General features: G+C 29.9%; 1 long non-coding RNA gene across 1 annotated transcript in view; it reads right to left on the reverse strand.

Moving 5' to 3' along the window:
- LOC139905780 (uncharacterized) overlaps positions 1-25452 on the reverse strand; it is a 64829-nt gene extending 39377 nt beyond the window's left edge. Inside the window, exon 1 of the long non-coding RNA XR_011780829.1 lies at positions 24180-25452. This is a non-coding gene — a long non-coding RNA (uncharacterized lncRNA). The remainder of the gene's footprint in view (positions 1-24179) is intronic.
- Between the last annotated feature and the right edge of the window lie 722 nt (positions 25453-26174).

Raw genomic sequence — 26174 nt, forward strand, 5'->3', positions numbered from 1 at the left:
AAGAAAAAAAAAGGTTTTATTTTTCAAGGCCGATACTTATCAGCCAATGTGTAACTTCATAAAATAATCTGCTTAAAAATAATTTCTTGACCTGTTTTCATCTCTAAATTCATATAGCTATGGCAGTAAATTGTTATTATTGAAATAGGAGTGGACAGCATAGAGGTTCATTCCATAGATTTTTAGATTGTAATTTAGGCTGGTTTTTTTTATAGTTTCGAAATAGCCTATCTAGACATATTATGAACAAACTGGCATGGTCTTATAACAAAGGTGAGCAAGCCCATGCGACCGCGTGCCTTTTTTATACCCAATACACATGACATATTTTGAAACGCTTAAATCTAATTTTAGTTCAGAAAATTGACAAAAAACACAATTTTTGAAACCCATTTCGATTTAGAAGTTTCCAGTATTTCAGTAATTAGAATAAGAATTACACAATCAAATTCAAAATGGTAGCTATAGATAAAATGATAAAGAAACATACTAAAAAAATACAGAATGATGCTAAGAATAAAAAATATCATTTTTATTAGATAAAACCTTTACAAGCTTTATTCCTGTAAAATCCCAATTTCCTATAATCTTGATAACTGGGAATATTTGCTCATCGAGTACATCATTCCCATTCTTAAGCCTAAGCAAATGATCTATGAAGTGTGTCCATCAATATTTTCATCCAAGTAAATCCCTTTGTCCACAAATTTCCCACACTATTGCACCGATGTCATTTTAAGGAAAGGTAATGGAATCATGTTGTTCTTCATAACTGTCCAATTTCTTTAGAAGCGTAATTCAAAATCAAATTCTTAACCTCCTGTCCCGTTTTTTTTTACCACCATGCTCTTTGCAATTTTTAAGAAGATATCAACGAAATCATTGGATCTATTCTTCTTCTTAATGTTTTTTTAATCATTTTGTCTTTCTATACATTCAGTTTTATTATGACCCTCATTTAAATTACTTCTGAGGTATAAGAGGTAAATATAAGGTTATCTTTGATCCTCTTTGTTTAAAACAAAACCGATTCGTTTTTGGAGCAGATTGTACTGTCAAATACCCAAACCTACCTAGGTATCTATCTCCCACAGTTCATTCTATTAGTTGGGAGATGTTTCCTTTGCTCATTGAGGAATATGTGTAGCTCTCACATGTCTCTCTGTTCACCCAGTATTCCTTGCTACACTGTTCCCTCATGCCTTTCTGCTCCATTTCTGCACATCTACCTCAGAGGGAACTTGTTCAAGTTCATGGGTTTGTCGACCATGTCTACGTGCTTTCATTCTACATGATATTTTGTAAGTGTTTCTATCGTACCCACCTCTAATTCTTGAAACAATTTTGAAAGTTATTTACATAGTACTGTCGGATTGAAAATTTCAACATATAGTCTTAAATACTGCAATTATGAAAGCGTTCTCCAGGTATATTCTGCATACATAAACAAGAAAATTGTCAATCTTATTTAAGAGGTCGTTAAAATATGGAAGACAGTCATGAACAGTCTTAGACTGATAACCAAATAGAGTAAATTGCTTTTCTTTGTAGAGGTTGAACGGCTTGTGGACTCTTTTCTTCTCTAAAAGTTGATAAAATCATCAGAAAATTATGTATATTGAACATGCTATTTTTTCAAAACTTCCCAAAATAATGGCAATAGTACTCAGTGCTTTTCTCAGCACAATAATTGTTCACGAGACGCATTTTGTTTTGGGCTCAATTACTCCGAGTAGGATTGACTTAGACTTGCCAAATGTTTACACAACCAGCCTTTATATATCTGCTATTGTTTGAATCTTTTCAAAAGGTTACAATTTTAAAAGCTATTCACAAAAACACTCTCATCAGACGACTGTAACATACCAACTACGTGTCCAAAACAGTTGAAACTTTTGTGAGTAACTGTCAACAAATGCTAGATAGATGTACTGCTATCTTCACGTTGTGGTTGGAAACTTTTCAGATCACCCTCGTATGTATACCTAAAAAACTTTTTACTCATGTATCTATCCATCAAGCATCCCTTTACAAATGATGATGTAAACGTTAACTGTTATTCATAGATTTTATAATTACATATCTTCAATTTACATACAAATCTACAATAAGCTGAGTGCATGTTATAATATAATCCATAATATGTAAATCATTTGGCTCAATGAATTACATTTATTATATAGTACTTATTAGTAATGGAATAGATCCATAAAATTAGGGTTCCGGGTTCAATGCACTTCTTTACTCCCCCTATTCTAAGTCCTTAACAGAAAATCATTTATAATTTAGCAATTCTAATCCGATTCCAATCCAGTTCCTTGATTAGGCTGAAGGTCCAATTCTTTCCTAGGGCCGTTACAAGCCTTTTTTCTTTGACTGTTAACAATTGACAATATTCTTTTTAAGTTACAATATATGACACATTGGAAGAAGAACTAGAATTTGTTTTTGGAAGGCCAGTAAAGCGAGACAGGATTTTTTTGTTCTAATATCAAAAAGTGACGTAAACTTGCATGCAATAATCGTATAATTACAGTTCTGTGTGTATGCAATCAATGCAAAGAAAATGGAAATTGGTGTATGTATTTTAAACATTGTAAGACATTATTTAAAAAAATTAATGAACTAGGGTTTTTACTTTTTTTTTTCATTTTTTTTTGTCGTTTTATTGTTCTTGGAAAGTTTATATGGTCTTTATATTTTTCTATGTACTTAAACACTTTTACTGCTTTTGTCTTTCTTACCTCTTTTTTAGTAATGAGGATAGCTAATGTTGTGTTGGTACTTATTTAGGAATGGAGACTGTAGTCTCGCCTAGTTCAGTCTTGTTCCACTCCAATTAGTCCTAAAAACTGATAAAGTTCGGTCATTCATGACGGCAATGAACTGATTTTTTTAAAAAATCAATTATAATAATGGCAGTCCTAAGGAACGGTCCCAAGACTGGACTGCATAAATAAAGAGCGGCACACCAATAATAGTAGCTCCCGATTGCTCCATTAAAATCTAAAAACTGTAAATTTTAAACTTGTCATTGCTAACTTGCCATGTTCTTCCTTCAATCCTTCAATGAAGATACATACTAAGATTAACTTGCCAATCTTCTTCTTCCCTTTTTTAATTCGTATTTAATATTCGTCCTCCCTTTTTCTGTTGGTACAACAATACTATTTTTAGATTTTTGATCTCTTTTGGTTAATATCGAATCGAGAACCCATACCTTAAAAAAAAAAATAAAAAAATGAGACACGGGGAATCGATTTTGAATCATGAAAAAAATCAAACTTGCCCTCCAGAGACCAGGAATCTGGTCTGATCAGAGTTAGACATAACCTTACAGACGTAACTTAAAATTCTGAACAACTTTTATTTTATGTCTATTGTCTATATCTGTCTCTTTTTTTGAAATAATTCCGTTTTATTCGTTGTTTTTCTAAACGGGACGTACATCTTACACGCATATCAATTATTTTAATACTATGTAGGATATAATTTCAACAAATTTATTACAATAAATATATGTGTGTCTGAGATCTCTTAATCATGAATGTATCCACCCTTAGCGGCAATGATGACTTTAAGGCAGATACAGAAGGCCTAGAACAGGCTGCTAATGTAGTCCTCTGTCAAGACGGCTCAGTGCTAGCTTATTGTGGCTTTGAGAGCCTCAGTGTTTGGAGGACGGACACTACAGCCCTTCTGTAGGGTGCCAAAAATGTCAAAAAAAGCGTAGAAAAGACTTCTTCAATAGAGTTCTACAATGGACTAGATGGATTTCTTTGATTGCTTGTGTCAAAAGCGACCAATTTTTCTAGGCTATTTTTTTAAACTAATTCCTCCGTGTTCATTTTGACCTTTTTAACAGAGCCCTTTTTCTTCTCCAAAATTTCAGACTTACTGAAAGTGTAGACGGTGGTCCTGGAGTCACCTGACTCCTTGGAGAACGCAAATGTAAATTCGTCAATCACGTTCAAGTGTCCTTTTTTCGACTTTGACGTAAGCTTGAGAGCTTTGATTGGTTTTGTTTTCATATTTCAATGGACCAACGGGTATAGGAAGGGGTAGAGGCAGGTCTGTCCTAATTGTCATAAGGAAGTTAGGCAGTTTATATAGGGACCGCAAAAAACTTCATTAATTTCTTAGTTGGTTATTCTTTTATAAATTTTGGAAGGTAAATTTTATATTTTGCTTAGGGTGATAAAAAGCTGCTAAGTTACAGGGTGTTTGAGCGTGTAACCTCTTATCTGAAAGAAGGAGAACAAACACTAGTTGAATGTGGACACTTGATTCGTTTTGGTTTATCACAACCATGGAATTCTACAGATCTCTAATGATCGGTATAACTTTTATTATCACATGAGGGATAATAAAAGGATTGATGGCTGGAACAAAAACAAGAGTCAATGTAGTTTTTTACTCTATTCCTTCGAGAGGGGAAAGAAAGTAAAACAAGTTAAGATTCCATGCGTCTAGAATTCCGTTGTTAGTAAAAATTCACGTTTTACGAACAGGTGCATTGACGTATTTTTTGAAAAACTGTTCACGGGTAACTCTTTTTTTTCTCAGTTTAGCGATTTGCGATCCGTTACATCACTAGTATATACAATATACATGCATAATTATGTATTTCATAGCAATCAAATGAATTGCCTTGAAGACAAAAAAAAAAAAAAAAAAAAAAAGAATAGAAGCTTCAAATTAGTTTTTAACAAATAAATATCGTTTTGTAAAAAGATTATTCGTGAAATTAAATATTAGAAACAGTCTACCAAATGTTCATTTTCTTAATTAAACAATGGCATTTTATATCTTTCATTTTTATATCTATACTTTCCTCAGTAATGCAATTACGTATGTACTTGGACGAGTGTTTACACTCAATTCAATTTCGAACAGACTCACTCTCTCTCTTCCTCCATTCATTTTCGTGGTCTGTTGTTTATTGAATCCTTGATATTACACCTCTATTTGCTGAATTATTATCTATTTGTATTTACTGTATTATTGACTGGCAATCAATTACATATTACTTACAAGGTGAGGGAGGTAATTTGGTTGCACTCTTTTATTTTGATTTGAACATTATTCTCTGGAATTGGAAATTTAAAAAAAATATGACAGATTGGTGTATCCTCTGGCCTCTAAATTTATATTTTTTGTAATGAAACGAAAAATGAGCGCGCAGGAAGCAAAAAGGCAAGAGTCCAATTACTTTGTATGGAATCAGTAGGGAGTTCTAACTCATACAGTCTCCAAGGCACAAAGGCTAGGGTTGAAGTTTTATGCCCCCTTCTGGCTCCTCTACTCACCTGATCTGAAATATAATGTATGGATCGTTTTGGAGGCCGAGGTTGATGAGATCTCTCAGCATGATATGAATGATTTGAGGGCAAACATCATGGATAACTGAAACTAAAAACTAAAACCAGGAGCAAAACTACAAAATGACCATATTGAGTTATGCTAGTCATTACATGGTTGAACATTTTTTGTTTTAAATACAAAGTATCACTATTAATATATTTCTCTCTGATTTAAAATTAATACATTTCTATAAAATCCCCCCTTCACCCTGTATATATATATATTGATACATGAAAATGAATAAAAAACTTGAGGAAGAGGAACTTCCTGATCGTCATGATTGGATAATGCAGCAATATGAAGGTACCATTAGGAGTGAATGCGTCCATTTACAAATGACTACTTATCAACTAACATAATTATTTGAAATATCAATGCATAGATCACGAAATAACTTCATTTCTAACAAGCATAGGATATTATATTCCTTATGTCTATATAGCATGGCTACTCAACTGGCTACCCACTTTTCGAATAGAAAAGTTATGAGTGTAGTATTTAGAGATGTAAATGTTAAGTAAAAAAAACAACAACAAAAAACTGTGTTTGTTTTGAAATGTTCCTTTAATTGGTCAGATGAAGTTGCACTGAATAAATATAAGTAAATATTATAATATTAAATTTCCTTCGTCTGACCTAAGAGTTGTCCTTGAAGTCCATACATAGAAAGTATATTTGCTTCTCCAGGAACGGCCGGGCTGCGAACCTATGCAGATTGATTTCAAGAGAATAATTTCTCCCGACCGTGTTGTCCATTGAGCGACATCTTCCATCGTTTGTCTTTTGGTCACTAGCATAACAGTAAAAGTTAGGCTCATTCAATACCTTAAATCATAAAGTTTCAGGAAGTATAAGGATTTCTTTCCTATCTAAATTAAATTACCCAAAACATCATTTTTTCTTATGTGGGGTTAAAGGGCCTAGTACAAGAGCCGAAAAACGTGTGGTTCTTTAGCTGCTACATCTGAATGCCCAATATTAACCCAGATATATTTGAGACATGCCATTGTCATACGGTATCTTTGGGCCAAACGACAGTGCACTCATTCCTCAACTCTAGTTCTTTTAAATATTATATATAAGTTGTTTAAATGGTACTATCACATATTAATGTCATAACCAATACTTTTGGCGTCACTATGTCATAAAAGTATTGATCCACCGATGACGTAACCCCTCAAGTTTCTGAGCCCCCCTCCTCACTCAAAAAAATTGTTCTCTATAATATATATTATCCACAAGTTGGTGTGACTTCCTGTAGCCTGGGCTAATATGAATATATTTGGACGCTGGTGTCTCCTCTAAGTTATAATTATCAATCAGGAAGTTGTATTGTTTTGTCACAATACGACGCCACTCTCTGTCCCCTTATTTACAAACTCAGTCATTCTCCGGCTCAAGAGCGCGTTTATTTAAAAAACTTGGAGGTTGAATACAAAGTTTAAAAAGTGATTGTAAAAAATTGCCCGATCGGACATTTGGAACATGACAAACTAACTAGATGTAATTAGTAAAATAAAATTAATATATGGCTATGTAAACAATATATGTGGTGTTCCTTAAAAATTGTTTCAAGTCCTTCATTATTTCCAATCCCCTTCCCCTGCTTACTACATAAAACAATTTCTCCTACCTCAGATTGACTTGTTTTTTTGGAAGGATATATTCCTTTTTTCCGCGATATAAAACAAAACACGCGAAATTCTTAATACTATAAAATTGACAATCATTCCTTTTTTAATAATGGACTTCTACACAAAATGTTAAGCTTAAATGCCATTAACTATAGGATCAAAATGTAGGGAATACTCTTTAGATGAAGTGAAACAATAATTAAAAAAAAAAAAAAGTATCAATTTCTGTAATAAGGCACGAAGAAGTCTGATACCCCCATTTGACACCATATATTGATCAATTTTTTTAATTCTACAATTGCAAATTAAAGCTGCCTAAATGAAAATTGATATCTCAGATATATAATGCTAATATGAAAAGATGGATCATTTGAAAAATACACTCCAATTCTTATAACAAGCCTCCAAACACAAAAAATACCAGTTCCACTCTACCCTACCATATATAAAATAAGGATTGAATGAGCTTATAGCAGGGGTCTACGTACTCGTAGTGTGAGGCGACGTCATAAAGAGTTGTTCCTTGCTCAGATCGATTTCCTTTAACAGTTTATAATTTCCTAAATATACCTATATCATATACACAGGAAGTCTAAACAAAATACCTCCCAGTTCCACTCCAGTTGACTTATGGAATTTATTTTACAAGATAACGACTCTTAAATATTTTGTGTACTGTACATATTGAAAATTAAAAATACCAAAGCTTTAGTAAAAAAATGAATCGAGCCTCCAATTAGGTATAAAGTTTTTTTTTAAGGACACAGACTTGATTTGGACTTCAAACACTATAAGCCCAGACTTGAGTACTACATCACTACTATTTGGACTAGGATATTTGATTGATTTTCAAAAAAGAAGGACACGTGTGTTCTATATAGTGATAGGAAGGTTAATCGGAATCTGAGAAAGGTGTTTTTTCTGGAGTAGGGATTGGCGTTCGGAAAATAATGATTAATTTGCGATTCTGATTATTATTTATTACCGGAATTAAACTATTTATAACTTTTCCAAGTTATGAAATAAATTAAATAATGATAGCGCCACTCGTGTGTTAAATAAAAAGTTGAAAATTGACTAAAAATATCTAAATTCAAAAAATATCTTTAGAAATAACAAACCAAACTTTGTAAGTTTAAATTTAATATTTGAAATTTTATTTATTTTTCAAATGTTTTTCCCAAAAAGTTTAATTATTTTAAATTTGAATAAAAAAAGTTAAATTTTTGTGAACAACTTTAATTTTTTTTTCAAAAAAGTTAATTTTTGTGAATAGTTGTGGATTTTTGAAATGTTTTTAAAGATCAAATTGTACATTGTAAATTTGTTAAAAAAATTCAAAAAACCAATCAATCAATCGTGGTAAGTTTGTCTATTAAAGCATTTTTTTTAAATCAACTTTTTTCAGTATAATTTAGCTAATAGATAATAATAAGATAATATTTTTCCCATATTTTTTTTCAATTGCTTTATATTATAGCTAAAGAATACCCTTAAATAACAACTGTTAAAGATTTGCTGTCAATAAAACTAATCTTCTAATTTTCTTATAAAATACTTAATAAATAAACACAATTAAATCGATTATTTGACTAATTGTAATAAATAATTGATTTAATATGTTTGATTAGTATTGATTGATATTATGCAATTGAAAAAAAATATGAAAAAAATAGTAGCTTTCAAATAAGACCCATTATTTTACTTGATTTTTTGTTAAGATTGGACAAATTTTGTGGCAATTGTATTTTAGATAATTTAATAAATATTTCATCTTTCGAGTCTTGAAATTTTTTATCATATTTAATGTTTTTTTAAAAAGTTTTATTCATATAGTTATTGAATTTCGATATATGGCTTTGAATTGAAAATATAATCTAAAAACGCGATATAAAATAAAATACTTTAAAGTTTTAAATTGAAAATTTTAAGGATAATTTTCGTGTTTTATGACTTAAATAACAATTATAACAGTGGTTTTAGCTAGCCGGCGTTCCAATACCTGAATTTTAATATATAGTGTTTTAGATGTATGATGACTGAAGATGAATTGGTTCTGCAGATATACTCGAATATAGATTAAACAAGATTAATGCTGTATTATATTATATCTCTAAGTTATATATATATATTTTTTTTTGCTCTATCTTTCTTTGTATACGTCAGTTGATCCTTGTTAGAATTGTGTTCACTTTAGTTTCTAATAGCATGGAAACAAAAGAAAAAAAAACTTAAGAAATATTAATCAACAATATTGAATCCAACTTGATGGCAAAAAAAACACAAAAAAACAGCTATATTTGAGTTAAATTAAATATCTAGAAACTAAAAATCCATATGAAATGGCTATATTTTTACATCAATTTGATTTAAGATTGATTAAGTATGATAAATGTAAGATATCAAGAGAAAAATATATGCTTCTTACAAATATAATAGCAAATTTATTGTCCTCTCTTCACACTATGTGAATATTAATGTATTTAACGATGTAATAAACTATCCTAAGGGATTGAATTTTTGTAGAGCACGAGGAGAAGACGGGAGTGAAACTTATGGTATTACTGAATTATGTAGAACTAAAGTTACTTCTATAAAGAGGATAACTTTATACATTGAAAATAACTTTGGTGCAGGAAAAATATTATAATTATATTTAAATTCATATACATTTATTTCATGTTGCTTTTATGTAACAATTTTTGCAAATCAAGACAGCAAAAATTCTTTTTTTAGAAGGAGATGTTAATACCACGATTTTCTATTAAAGAATTGACAAAAACATATAGAATAGATAGTTTTTGCCTCTCTAATCTCTAAACTCCATTTTTATCCACAAAAAAAAGCAAAAAAACCCTACTAATACCATTTAATACTATTTTTAGATGCTGGAGAGATAGATTTTTTACAGGAAATAAAGATTTAAGTCTTTTGATGTGTTGGTACCAATTTGACATCAATATTCAGGACATTAATTCAACATTTTACCTAGTTTAATGAAAATAATAATTTTTTATTCTATGCCCTTCCCCCCTCCAATTTTAGTTTGTTGCACAAAAAATGTAATTTTGAAATGGCTATAGAGGTCAAAAACGCCCTTTGAAGACTGAAACTTTACAAACATTATTTTTCCTTGAAATATGAAGATCGAATTAACATGTAACTATAAAAATTGGACACCCAAGTACACACGCTAAAATAAAAATTAAACAGAAGTTGACCTTTTTTGTTACCTTTGAACTTTTATATGACCTTAAAACAATACTTAATAAACATAAAATGTTATATAACTATTCCTTCAATCATAAAAAAACCTTAATGATCACGAAATTGGCAAGTTTTTTCTTATTACTTTGACAATAGATGTAAAAAATACGGTGTCATACCCCAAAAAGTAATTTTTGGGGTAGGGGGTGGGTATGGCCAGAACTTTTTTTCTTTACAGAGTGGTTAAAACATGGTTGTATCCGAAAAGTTGAGCTAAAATTTAATATTCTCATTTTTATTAATTAACTGTACGAATCCCTTAGATAAGTGTTTCTCAAACTTTTTACAGTGTACCACTTGATAAAAGATCAAAATCTCCTAATACACCCTTATTATGTCATGCCCATACTGAATATACCAAAGGTTTAACTTTGTATTTATGACGTTAATCCCAGCACCCCTAGCTCCTTGAAATGAACAAAAATTCTATGTATTTTTCATGAGTGGACTCTTGTATGATTTAAATAAACTGACTCTATGCATTATGAACTCAAAAACAGTATAACATAGTATATATACTTTTTATTAATTTATATCACTCAAGGACATCCATTCAATGTAAATTGTACATATATAGCATGATCCATAGAGAAAGAAATATTTCATTTTATCTGTCTTAATAATTCATTACACAATGTTGAATGTAGGGAGGTCAACATCCAGTTTTTTCTACATGAGAGTTTTTTTAAGTTTATATTATACTAGAAGTAGTGACAGTCATTTCTCAGAGTATTTAGGTAAAACAAGAAAGACAAATTTTGCTCTAATAATATAGAAAATAACTCCCCAAGTAATCCTAAGTTTTTCATCTGCACATTCAAACGTACCTACTCAATACTTATATCAATTCTTGTGATGTTTTCTATCCTCGAAATGTAAGAATAATAATATGGGTTTTTGAAAAAAATTGAGTACTTTAGTCCCTAGAGCGCTCACGGACTGTTCTTTTTCTTACACTCGCTCGTTACTAAGCCTAATTAGATTGCACATTCAGTGTTTTTAACTATTTTATCACAAAAACACACAAAAGCGGTCATCCCTGTATACACGCTCGATGCTACATGCAAAATGCCTACGACATTCCATTAATATGACGACATTGTTATTTCTTATAACAAAATTATTTGTATAATATACATCAGGGAGTGCTATATAAAGTTCCCCCTGGATACATGCTCGATGCTACAAGCAAAACTAGTCTTAGATTCCATTAAGAGTGATGGAAGTTGTGTGTGTTTTAAGCATGCTAAAAAAATCAATATGGTAACCCAGACACTTTGAAAAATGTTTTGGAGGAGAGCTGTTGAGCTGACATGACGTTTCATTAGATAATAAGCTGTAAAAAAGGAGGAGGGGGAGAAGGGAATAACAAAGGACATTGGAAAGAGTTACTTCTATGGTGATCCTCAATTCTACTCTTAGTCCAACAAGGACTTACAATTATAACTCCACAACAAATTTTCCTGGTTACTCTCCGTCTTTATGAGACATACGAATATGCAATCAGGCTTTGAATAAAATTGAATTTGCTAAGAAAGGAAGTTCAATATTCAGGAGTTAAATAATAATGACATGAGCTGAGAAAAAGTAAATTCATTCTTTAGATTACATCTAAATAATATAAAAAAACCGGACGAGCAAAAAACAAACAAAAACAAAAAACAACAGCGGATTTTCATCATTATTTGGGAGCACAAAATTATTTCTTGGAAGAAAAATTCTTTATTTTTATTCAAACATTCATATACCGACGTAATGATTAGAAACGTTACATATCCCTCCATATCAAACACTGTATCCTAAATAAATAAATGAAAATTCAAGTGTTATATCTATTACCATATACAATTTGAGAGACGTTACTTTGGACATGTATCTATTGTATATTTGGACATCCACGACCCAAAAGATACTTTTTTTTTTGGTTTTTCAATTGCAGTTTATTATGTTTTTTATTGTGTTCTTCTACCCAATCATATTAAGGAAAACAAATGTTGGAGTCATGCAGATTTATTCATAACAAGCCAAGTAAGTATATATTATTCATTCGTAGATTGCCTTTAAGTCCAAATATGTATATATATATACGTTCTTATATATGTGTTTCTTATAGTTGTGTATCCCAAGGATGTTATATTTATATATCCCGAAAGCAAATATGTAACATCCTTGTCAAACTACTTGTATATATTATATCTATACAAACACTTCACTTATAAATAAACCTTGATTTGTGTTATTTATAATTGAACAGTTGTTGTTACATAATATGTATATATATTTAGATGGAGGGCCTAAACAAGTACTTGTATTGTGTTTCGATCTGAAAACCTTAGACCACTCTGATAGCGCTATAATTTTTGTTGGGCCAAATTACTTATTCTGTCTGAATCCATTAGGATGTACAAATAGGTCTACAGAGTGAAGAATAAGGAAAAAACCACACATTTCTCGGATTATAGGGGGAGGGAGACAAAGATGCATTCTGGGAGAAGCAGCAAGGGCAGTTAAATTAAGAGGTATTGTCCCATTCCTGGATCAGGACAGGATTCAGGGTGTCTTTGGTGGTATGGTGCTTGCTATAAGCTCTGGCCTATAGGATGGATCATATAGAAAAGTCTATGGAATTTAGGTCAGAGCTGCTAGGAGGCTTATATTATTTTCCAAAAAAAACCTTGAAATTTGTTTTTCGCCAATCCTGTACACTTTTTGCAGTGTCAAAGGGTGCCCCCAATTGGTTGAAGATCTAAGGGGCATCACCATATATGTTCTGAAGCCAAGGAAGGATGACCTTTACATGCAAGCATTATCGGTTTAATACGTATTTTAGGATAATTATTTAAGCATTTTTAAATATCGGAGTTGATCTGTTTCACGATTGTTTCAATCTTTTCAGTTTCAATAATCTTTATATAATTCTGTCTAGGAAATTGTAAGTTAACTATTTAATACTTGAAGAATAATAAAACTTGTGTTGTATGATATGAAGTCCTGGGACGCATTCTTAATTTAATAGATGCATTTCGAATTTAAATTTAATATATATTATTTTTTTTATATACTTTCTATTTTTTATCATTTTAAAATTTTTTTTTTTTTTTCTTGGGGTTTGTTTCTTATCCTCAAAAAATTGCAAAAAAGTAATAGAAAATTTAATATTTCACCTATTTTAAATTGATGAGAGAACAGGTTAATATTTTTTTAATATAAAATACAATTTTTTTGGTGAAGGATTTGACCTAGCCTAGAAATTCGGGATTACATTATCTGAGGGTTAATATTTTGATGGTGCTGTAAGTACCTTTCCAATACCAATTTATTATATTATCACATTGAATACGTTAGTATCTTGGCAACATTATAGCACCAGTATACCAGACAGCCCTAGTCCATACAGTGACACCATAAAAAACGGTCCACTGGTTTTTTTTACAACAATTAAATTTCGGTCCACAGTCTAAAATATTGGCCCAAATCGACCTAAAAGTTAATCTAAATGGAGTGACGTAGCTCAATGGACAACGTGCTTGGGAGGAATTAATATCTTAAACTCAATGCCTGTGTGTTCGGTTCATAGTCGCTCCCCCCCAAAAAAATATACAATATGTATGTATATGGACTTCAAAGGCTGTTCCTAGATTAGATTGATTAATACTGTAATGTTTATTATTCTTAATCAGTGCAAGTTCATCCGACCAATTAAAGAAATATGACAAAAGAAACAAGAAACATCTAAGACCGAGTCGAAAATAAAATCGGTCTCAGGCCAAGCCTCAATATGAATATGTACATTGTACATGCATCAAGTGAGTCATTTAGGTATAAAAGATCATTTATATTGTAAAGAAATTTAATATTATTGTCGAGATGAACATTCCAGGAGAGAGGGAGATTATATTTTTATGACTATAAAAACCTAACATTAGTAGTCATTCACAACAACATTATATTGAATAAGACTTATAATTTTAATATACGAATTTTATTGCAAAAAATGCCCTTGAAACGTATTCCATTATAAAAAGACCTTCTTCATATAGATTCACAACTTCCTACTCTGAAAAATATTCAAACATACCATATTTATTAATACACACACAAGTCACCACAAAGAGTGAATTATTTTTCATGTTTTTTTATTATTTTAAAAAACAACTACAAATATATTTAAAAAAAATACACTACTAGACATTTAATCGTCCATAATAAGACATACATTGATTGTACATCTGCTCAAATACGCCTTTCTTCCATTAATTAATTGATAATAAATCATCAATATTTAAAAAAGAAATCATATTCCCTTACAATAATTAAAATTGATTTGTTTATACATTTGCAAATCTAAAATTTGTAGATAATATACGGGAGCACAAAGCCTTAGGAACACTGCAACATTGCAGTGTTCCTCCTACTACTTGATTAAATGAAAAAATTATATATTTTCCAAAAAAGTGAATTTGAATCAAGTTTAGAAAAAGTATTTACAGAGTGGCCCATTAAAATCTGAACACTTAGAATTTTAAACTTCAATAAGATATAACTTATAATTTTATCAAAATTAATACTATCAATAGATGTGTGTCTGAGCGTTTTTACTCATTAATGTAGCCAGCCTTAGTGACAATGATGGCTTCTAGGCAGCAGAGGAAGACTTGACACCCAATGCAGATGTAATCCTGGTACTGGCTGACAGTGGCTTTGAGAGCCTCGGTGTTTGAATGACGGACACTGCAGGATTTCTCCTCGACATACAACAACCAAGAGTTGTTCTCAAGGGAGTTGGCACCAGGCCTGTAAGGGTGTCAAAAAATCAAAAAAAACTTCAAAAGAGTCTTGCAGCGAAGGAGAAGGGTTTATTTTATTGCTGGTGTCAAAAGTGGCCTCTCCGCCCTGACAAGGATCTTTCCATCCACTGTCTTTATAGCTCTCTGCACAGTCTGGTGTAAAAACCAGATATCTCTTGCATGGGCCCTCACGGACTTGAGGGGATTGGCCTGAGCTGTTTTTAATTCCTCCAGGTCTAATTTGGCCTTATTTTCAGTGCTTTTTTCTTCTTCCTATTCAACATTTTGGACTTGTTGACAGGGTAAATGTGGTCCGAGAGACGCCCAACTTCTTGGAGTGTACGATTGGAAATTCGTTGATCACGTTTGTACAACATTATACATCAATTTGTACATAGCTTTTGAGCTCAGATTTGTTTTGTTTTCTAAATAATTGTTTATACTTAAATATATCTTAATATGAATTACTTTCAATCCCTTAGCCTTAATTAGTTGCTGAATTAGTAAGTGTTCAGATTTCAATGTACCACCCGGCATACAACAAAAGTTATTAAACAAAATATGGATACAAGGGCTTTAGAACAAGGCCTTTCCTATACAAAGTCGTTCTAAATAAATAAAACATTCCTTTATACAAAAAAAAAATATATTTGATAAAAAAAACATCTGCAAATTTCTTACAAAATGGCAATTTGAAAAAAAATGTGAGCCACATTTTATTTTATAAACAAGTTAGTTATATTTAATAAAAACAAGATTGAACACACTATCTTAAATATAGCCAATGAAAAATTTAAAATATTTTATTTATATTTTGCTTGTTTATGTTAAAATTATAAATTAAAACAATTTACTATACACTATAAGTACATATATAATAAGTAAATTTTTATTGTAAAACCTCCTTGTATACAACATTTTTTTTTATTCTGTCCATTTGAGTTAAATATAATCAAACTTGCACTTTTTTTTTGACACTCTTGAAAATGTAACATATAATTGATCCTGTGAAAATATTGATTTTGGTAAATATAAAGCAATTTCTTCAAATGCTTGATCCTGTGATATATTTATTGTCATTGCTAGATTGCTATGCTCCTTCTTTAACCATAATAGAGATTGAAGATATATACTAGAACTAACACGCTAATCATCTTCCTAATTTTCTTTTTTAATTCGTATTTAATATACCTTCTCCCTTTTTCTGTAGGTACAATAATTCTTTTGATTGGATTCTTAATTTTTTTGGTGCATTTTTTAATCTATAACCCGTACTTTAAAAAAACACCTTTGAAACACGGGAAATTGATCTTGTTTTCGAAAAGAAATCAACTTATTGGTTAAAAAATCAAACTTGCCCTCCAGAGCCCAGGAAAATACAAAAAAAAAAAAATGCAACTGTTTTAAGTTATAAGCATATGTGTAAAAAAAAAAACAACCTGAATCAATGTTTGTAATCATATTATTCTATGAAGTAGTTTTGGCTTGATTTCCTATTTCTAAATTACTCCATCATTATGAATAACGGCCGGTCACCGATTAATGATGGGCGGAAATAAAATCTGTAGTTCGTTGAACTAAATTATTGGTATTTTAAGAAGCTTTGTAAAATTGGTTTGTCCAATAGGATTAAAATATTCATCAAAATATCCAATGGATATGAGGGAAAAAAAATAATTAATCATTATTGACTTTTTAGTTAAAATTAATACATTTTTGATTTTATTTAAAAAAAAAATTAATATTTGAAATTTCATTTTTGAATTTTTTTTACAAAAATTAAATATTTTGGGAAAGTTGTGAACTTTTTATATTTTTTTCCAGAAAATTTAATTTTATGTAGATAACTATGAATTTTGAAATTTTTTAACAAAAATTTCATTTTTGTGATTAGTTGTGAATTTCCGAAATTATTAAAAAACATTTAATTTTTCAAATTTTTTTGTGAACAGCTATGGACTTTTAAATTTTTTTCACAAAAATTACTATTGATTGAAAACAACTGGGACTTTTGAAATTTTTCGTGAACAGCGCTGGAGTTTTGAATTTTTTTCTAAAATTTTTAGTTATTGATTTTTTTGAAAATAAAAAGTTTCTTATCGGAAAAATTAAATTATTTGAAAAAAAAAATCAAAAATCCATAATTAGTTTTAAAAAATAAAATTTTTTTGAAAAAAATTTCTAAAATCTACAGGTCACAAAAAAAGAAATTTTTTGCATTTGAACTTTGGTATTTTAATACCTGGTGAATTTTTCATTTGTTTTGTTTCTCTTTAATTGACTTTTTATATAAAGGTTTTAGAGGGATAGTTATTTCATAGAAAACTTTACAAAACAACATATCATATTATGTAGTTGATGATGAGGTAAATAGTTTTTTTACAATTCGGCAAAAGTTGGTTTTTTGGGATAGAATCCGGTTTCAATAACCCAATTTGGACAAATTCAATACTTGCATGACACTAAATCTGATGGATTTAGCTCCCTACTATAATTATCAAGTAAGTAATTTGCATTCAATGAAAAATTCAATTAAAAATTTCAAATTATAAAAATAAATTTAAAAATCGTATTTTGTATATTATAAATTGAAGCAATTAACTTATATGCAGAAATCGCATATATAAAAACTCAAGAGTTAGATTGCAATTAGTTTATTTTTATAAAATATTCCGTCAAAGCATTTTTTGCCAATATTGATTTTCTATTGCAAACATTCGTTTCTCATCACTCAACGCATCATAGCGACCTATTTCCAAAAATACATATACAATAAAAACAGTTGGTATAATTGAGCTATTTGTGGAATAACGACCATATGTTTTCGGCCTTTTTTCTTTCTTTCTCTTTTTGGATGAAAGGTTGGAAGATACAATAAAGTTATAAAATAACGATACAAGTTCATTAACAGAACTGGTCCGAAAACATTGGTATCGTGACGACAGAAGTAAACATATATATTGATGTTATATTATAAATATATATGTTCTTCAGTGTGGGATTGAAAGTAAGTTTTTTACCATCCTTGAGAGTCCTGTACTAACGGTATTTCTTGGACATGAAACTACTGTATATTTGAAGTTGTTTTAAATCAATTCTCTATCAATTAAATATGGAGTAAAGTAATATTTTAATTAATTATAATCATCTTTAGACCATCAAATAATCATAATATACATAAAGTCATATAAGCTTGAAAGAAGGAGAGAGGGTATATTAAATAGACACATAGCTCCCACGTAGAATTAGGTCCACAACGACTGTGAAAAATTATAATATAATTTATTATTCTGGAGATGATAAGTTACCTTTCATAAATTGTACATTATAATGGTTTTCTGTTTGAAGAATAATAAAATATGTGGATACAAGAATGGATGGATAGATGGATGTAGAACCACTGCCACCATTAGAAAGTTATATCTACACAAATAAGTGGTTTTTGGTTGGTCTATAATGGTAATAATAATGTGTACATGATCACATCCGACGTGTTGTTGATTTGCATATCTAGCTTTTTTAGAAACTGTAAATGATACATTTTATGTATCAATGTAAGTTCTTTTATCATTATGTTCTCAACTTGTTAGAAGTACTTATCTTAGGATGGCCATATTTTCATTTCCAAAAAAAAGAGCACTTCATTCAGTGTTTGTTTTAGAAGGGGAGACTAATAATTATAGTGTTGTGTTGGTCCTTATTTAGGAACGCGTTGCGGTCCTGTCCCGTCCCATCAAGTCCAAACCAATCCTCCTTATTCGGTTCGTAAAGAAGGTACAATCAATCCCTTGTGACTAGTGTTGTGTCGGTCTAAAATTAGTTCGGTGGTCCATTCCAGTCTAGTCCAAAATGTCGATACTTAAAGAAGGTAAATTTGATCCCTCATGACGTCAATGAGAGTGTTTTTATATTTATTTATTATTATTCCGTTATATAATATAACTGCGTAATAATATAATGTGTTCGTATTATATTGTATTATAATGAAAAAATTGATATTTTTTGTAAGGTATCTGTAATAGTCTTAATTCATATTCCTTATATATTATTTTTCTTAATACACCCTTGATATTTTTATGAAAAACTCCAAGGACTGGCTCTGAGACCGGACCGAATAAATAACGACCGACACAACACTACTTGTGATGTCCATAAGAGGGTTTTTCCTTTTTTTTAATTATGTCATTATTTAATAGAATAAACTTTTATAATATGTTCGTATTATAATGAAAAAAAATAAATATTTTTTGCAAGATATATTCAATGATCTTAAGTGTAAATTATGCATAATTGTGTTGCATTTTAAAATTGGGTTGAATGAAAATAATTTATACAAATTTAGGGGCATTCGCAGGATTATATCTATTTATATTGTTATTAGTTTTAGGAATTTTTTTAAAAGAAAATCCAGAAAAATTTCAAAAAATCATAGCTTTTCACAAAAAGTATAATTTTTTGAAAAAAAACTACAAAATCCAAACTATTCACAAAAAAAATATTTTTTTTGGAAGACAAAATTAAATAATGATTGTTTTTTAGAAGTTTGGATATTGAAGGGGCCATGAGCCCCTCCAGTCTGCCCCTAGAGTAAAGTTTAGTAGTATATGCCATTAAAATGAGAATTGTTTAATAGTTGAAATTTACATATAAAAATTTAATTATAGTTAAAAATGGGTAAGAAATGTGATGTTAAAGTAAGAATTTAAAGTATTAACTCTATAAATATGAGAAAATTATTTTCACTCCACTCAAAATAAGCGGACGTCTAAAAAAGATATTGTTCCATATCCATAGCCATAGATGAAAATCATATTATCTGCTGATATGTTAATAAAAAGAAAACGAAAATTACCTGGTCACCCTGACAATTTGAAGAATGTTTTGTAGGAGAACAGCTTCGCCGTTTTGATGTTTCATTAAATTAGCTCCTTTTTGAAATTTCGCGAAATTAGTGCAAATTCACAATTTTCTGATATATTGTTATATAATGCAAAATTACTCGTTGCTATGAGATCAAGGAAATAAACTCAAAACCCACTCAGTATCTAGCAATGATATAGACAGGAATTACTCAAATGTAGATCTTCAATTCTACTCCGAGTCCAACAAGGACTTACTCTTATAACAAATCTTAGTGTTAGGCTCTGTGATTTATGATCAAACACATTCGTGGTTACACTTTATGTGTACATGTTTTCTCCTCAAGTGTGAAAAGAATAATGAGAACAGCTTTAGAAAATATCTAAAGTATCTAATTCAGGTAGCAACTACAAAAAGCCAGTCGTTCCTCCATTATAATAATATTTTCATCTATGTTCATTTCAGATTTCCCTAAACTACATGTCTTGGCAGGATAGCCATATTTTGATTTCTAATAAAAGGGACACTATTCAATTTTGTAATTCCTGCTTCTTAATTATTTATTTTGAATTTTAACTCTCATTTTAATTCTACTTTCAATATGCACAATTTGATTTATAAAAAAAAATCCCCCAACGATCCGGACAAGATGTAAAAAGAGGAGATGTGGATGAAAATGAGGACAACAGTGTTCGCCCTAACATATCTATAACTCTGTGCCCGTACCAGGAAACTCATTTGATTTTGAAAACCTTAAAGGGTGTTAATATCGGCAGTAGAGTGGCATATTTAGTTTTTCATACTTGATGCGGATAATGACTTACTCAAATACTAGAAATTAATTTTTCAATCTTTTTTAAAAAGCTTTGAGACATCAAATTCCACTCCTAAATTTGACCAACCCTTTAATTGTAAATAAATTAATCATTACTAAGGAGGGAGGGAGGCTTAAGGCTATGACTTTTTTGTTTTTTGAGGAAGTGGCTTAAAATGTATACAATACAAATACATCTGGATTATTTCGATTCATAGCAATCTTCATTCTAAATATTAACCTTCTCTTCAAAAAGAGAAAGAATCCATTAGTATGTGTTTGTGTTTTTTTAATGTTTCTTTAATTGGTCAGATGGAGTAGCACTGTTTAAGTAAAGATTAACATTATCGTGTTAAAATTAACCCATCTTATTTGGGAATTGTCTTTGAAAGACATAAACATTAAGTATATTTCCTTCTTGAGGAAAAACGCAAAGTTATGCACATAGAGATCAAGATAATTAATTCTTCCAATCGTATTGTCCATTCAGGTACGTTGTTCATTAGCTATCAAAGACATTTTTACCTCAGGAATTGAATGCCTCACGCAACCTTATGCAACTGCTTGCTGTTTTCTTTTGTTATATTCAATACATAGAAGAAGTAAATTAAAGAAAATATTATTCAGTTTACTCGGTCATCAATTAATCATAATTATAGCTCACTAATCAGAATTGGAACCTGGAACACGAGTTGCCCCTAATTATTATTAAATTGGGACTTCATACTCTACGAGGATTCAATTTGGATTAGAAAAAAGAAATTTTTGATTTGACGAGGACTAAAAGTGAAAAACTAAAAATCGACTAGAATTCGTCATCAGATCGACAAAGTTCAGATTTAAATCAGACTCAAGGCTTGAAACTCATTAACTCACCTGCCCAAAAACTCGCCACTTGACTTGGACTCATATTAAGAGATATTGGACAGTCTTACTGTTGTGACATTATATTTTAGATATACTCGTAACATTGAATTATTATTTGAGATATGTCAGAAGAATTCTACAAAAGAATGAACCTCATCACATACAATTGCTCTTATAGAACGGAACTCTGTTTGCTCTTGAACTCGACTTATATATATATATATATTTGTTTGAAGATAAGTCATTTGACTGACTAAAAGTAGAAAATAATACCTTTGCTTCATAATTTCCATACAAAGTTGTACAGTGAAGACACAAGATAAATAAATAACATTAGAAGGTGAAACTAATCATCCTCTATTATTCAGATTTTAACCATTTTCTTTTAAATGTTTGAGCTCTATCAACTTGTCCACATCATTGGATAAAAAAAAATAGTCGTAGTTTATAGCATTTTTGACATTTTGTGACTTTTATAATTGACTTTTCCATAGATCCATATATATATAAGACGACTCCTTAACATTTTTAACAGTGTCGTTCATCTCAATATTGGGGAGGGCTTGATTCACTATTTGGGAAATTCATAAGGATCTTTTTAAATGAAATAATACATTATCAGAGATCAAACGATAGCCAAATGACAATTTAACAATCAAGAAATCATTACAAAATAGGCGAAGGCTTTATTAATAACAACGGATACATAAATTCCGAAAATAATAATATACACTGTTCCTAGATGAAGATATTAGTCGTGGGAGAAAATAACTAACACATGCTATTATAATATTATACTAATAGATTTATTCGGTGTAATTCTGGATACATACAATAAATATCATTAGGTAATAATCATATTTATACTAATATAATGAATGTGTTTCGATGTAACTGATACTAAAAGCCTAATTTCTTGGAATTACTCTTTTCCATTTATTTATCATTTTTGTCCACAAAAACTTATGTATCAAAATCATCCTCAGAACGTTTCAAAACATAATATTAATATATTAACGTTTGCTTGATTCTAAGCGAATAATATTAAATTTTTTTTTAAATATCAGGTAACTAAGAATTTTACGATAATAAAATTAATATTTAATTAATCCAAACAAAATTGTGGTGTATGAACACTGAATGGATAATGGCGATGATGAATAAATCGAATAGGTTTATACACTTAGCATTATGTATATATATAAATGAAATATAATAGTAACTACTAATCAGTAATAAAAAAATGAAAAGCACGTAGTTATTCTAAATTACACACACTCGTTTATAGCGTTCCAGTCCTGTAGTAAAAGATGTCTTTGATTAGCTATAAGTATAGTTGATAATATTGTAGAGAAAACGCGTGCAAGGAGGAGGGGGGAAAAAAGACATATGGTATCATTGTTTAAAATACTGATGTGATTATCATCTGCCTGCTTTATTATGATTTTTGAGGGTATAACTGAATGTATTTATTAGCAAAATGTTTAATGAAGATATACTACGTATAATTGACTTTGACGTTTTTTATCCGTTACAGTAGATTTGAAAACGTCACACTCCATGAAATTGTAATTCATTATTAACCTTATTCTCAGAATAATAGCTAATGAAACGACAAAGTAGAGTATTTGAAATATATTTGAAGCTCAAAGTTTAAAAAAGAAGGCTTTAATTAAATATAATCTACATACTAAAAAATAAACCATTAAACATTTAAGTAAATATAAAAAATTAAACAATTAAAATCATATAACTATTAATAATAATAAATTATAAATACAGAATATTGAAATAATAGATTGATCCAGATAATTTTTTCTTGTTCTAACATCGGAATTCAGTTAAATATGTCATAACTTTAGGTTGCAATACACAAGCGAGACGTGGAGTTTAATCAAAAAGATAATCACCCCTCTTCTTCATGTGGAAGTTGCTATATACAATTGTGCACAGGATAGATATATCTCTACCGATGAGATCTAACTAATTATTAATAATAAAGTAAATCTCAAAATCATAAAATTAGACAATAAATATATTAATAAAAAATGTTAGAAATAAATTCATCGTAAAGATTTAGAGCAAAAGCTAATTATGTAGTAATGTCCGGCGATATTACTCCCTATTAAGAGCATCAAAAAAGATTTTCCCCCGTTATTTAGGTATGCTTATATAACAACATACTATTATCATGAAGGATATACACAATTGTTAATTATAATGCAACACCCAATGTAACTACCCTCGTTGTTGTGACCATTTAAACAGTTGTTTTTTCCTTTTATGAGTTTTCTGAACACCATTTCTTGGAGCCCATCAACCATAGCTAAGCCTTAAGTGATAAAAAAGTAATATTTATTGATTATGTAATATTGGAAAATCTAATTATCATACCCAAGTCTTAAAGCGAAGTAAGTAGTCTCAGACAAACTAGTTGCAAACCATCCAAAGCTACTACCCCCGTTGTTGTGACCATTTAAGCAGTTGTTTTTGCCCTTTACTGAGTTGTGTATCATAATTCTTGATATGTTTAGCTAAAATAGAATCATATTTTATGGTTAGATTTAAAAAAAATTGAATACTTACTGTGAGATAGTACAAAATTCAGAGTTCCATTTCGAAATTAGTAAATATTTTTAACTTTTTACTGATAACTTGATCGTCATTTGGTGTGGATGACTCAAAACATTTTTATAAGTATTTCTATATATGACATCAGTACCAACGTCCTCCATTAATTTAATGATGGTTCCTCGGGAAGGGATATGTTTACCCTTGTATTTCTCCATAAATTTTTTGAACGTAGATGATTAGCAATGGATAAGGTTATATTACATGCAATAAGCATCTTTGTGAGATCAAAGTTAAAGTCTGACTTGATGTATTCATCGTTAACTTGTTTTTATAGATGAATAGCCATACTCTTGTTATGAGATGAGGATAATGAGTGGCGTGTAATTCTAGACAGGGGACTAAAGGCACATTTATAACGACAAATCCGGCAAACCATCTGTTTCTCATCCGGTAAGTATTTTCCAAATTCCTAGGCCTCCATTTTCAGAAATCCAGACAGAAGGCGACGTTATTTTAGGCATTTTATTCAGTTCTCTATCGACTATCCCCATCTAATATTGTTATATTAATATTGAATAATAAAGGCGGGAATGATGACGTTCTTGATTGATAGAAGAGGATGTATATTATTTAATCAATGATGCCATAAGTATTTCTTCTCTTCTGCTCGCACGCTTTTCTATTCTTACCAAAATTATCACCCTTACTTATAGCTATTAATATAATATTAGATGGTGATAGTCGATAGAGAACTGAATAAAATGCCTAAAATAACGTCGCCTTCTGTCTGGATTTCTGAAAATGGAGGCCCAGGAATTTGGGAATTACTTATCAATTGCTTATCATCTATGTTCAAAAAATTTATGGAGAAATACACGAGTAAACCTATCCCTTCCCGAGGAGCCATCATTAAATTAATGGAGGATGTCGGAGAAAAAAATCTTTTTTGATGCTCTTAATAAGGAGTAATATCGCCGGACATTACTACATAATTAGCTTTTGCTATAAATCATTGTCATGTTAGAAAACTACAATAAGTTAAGAATGGTTGCCTGAATTGTCTTATCAGTTAAATTTGACTGCATGGATTAACTTTTCTTTTATTAGATAAATATGAAATAAATGAAAGTGGGATTCTAAAAGCTGTTCTTACTAAGATTGGAAGAAGATATGGATTGAAATCTAACATTATTTTATGATTTACTTTATTATTAATAATTATTAAAATCTCATCGGTAGAAATATATCTATCCTGTGTACAATTGTATATGCAACTTGCACATAAGGAAAAAAGGTGATGATCTTCTTGATTAAACTCCACGTCTGGCTTGTATTTTGAAACCTCAAGTTATGACATATTGAACTGAATTCCGATGTTAGAACAAGAAGATATTATTTGGATCAATCTATTATTTCAATACTCTGTATTTATAATTTATTGTTATTATTAGTTATATGATTCTAATTGTTTAATTTTGTATATTTAACTTAAATGTATGATGGTTTATTTTTTAGTATGTAGATTATATTTAATTTAAGCCTTCTATTTTAAATTTGGAACTTCAAATATATTTCGAAATACTCTTATTTTGTCGTTTTATTAGTTATTTTTCTGAGAATATGGTTCACAATAAATTACTATTTCATGGAGTGTGACGTTTCCAAATCTACAGTAACGGATAAAAATCGTCTAAGTCAATTATACGTAGTATATCTTTATTAAACATTTTGCTAATAAATACTTTCGTTACACCCTCAAAAATCATAATAAAACTGATAAATACTGATGTGATTATCAGCGATAATCACATCAGTATTTTAAACAATTATACCATGTGTATTTCTCCCCCCTGTCTCCTCGCACGCGTTTTTCTCTACAATATTATCAACTATAGCTATAAGTAGAGATGGGATTTGTATAAGAGTGAGTGCGGGGAGAAGGTGGGAGCAAGACATACGGTATTACTGAATTAAGGACTATTGTTGATATGAACGGCCTCTTATATG

Source organism: Lepeophtheirus salmonis, chromosome 6, assembly GCF_016086655.4.
Source record: "Lepeophtheirus salmonis chromosome 6, UVic_Lsal_1.4, whole genome shotgun sequence".
NCBI classification, from domain to species: Eukaryota; Metazoa; Arthropoda; class Copepoda; order Siphonostomatoida; family Caligidae; genus Lepeophtheirus; species Lepeophtheirus salmonis.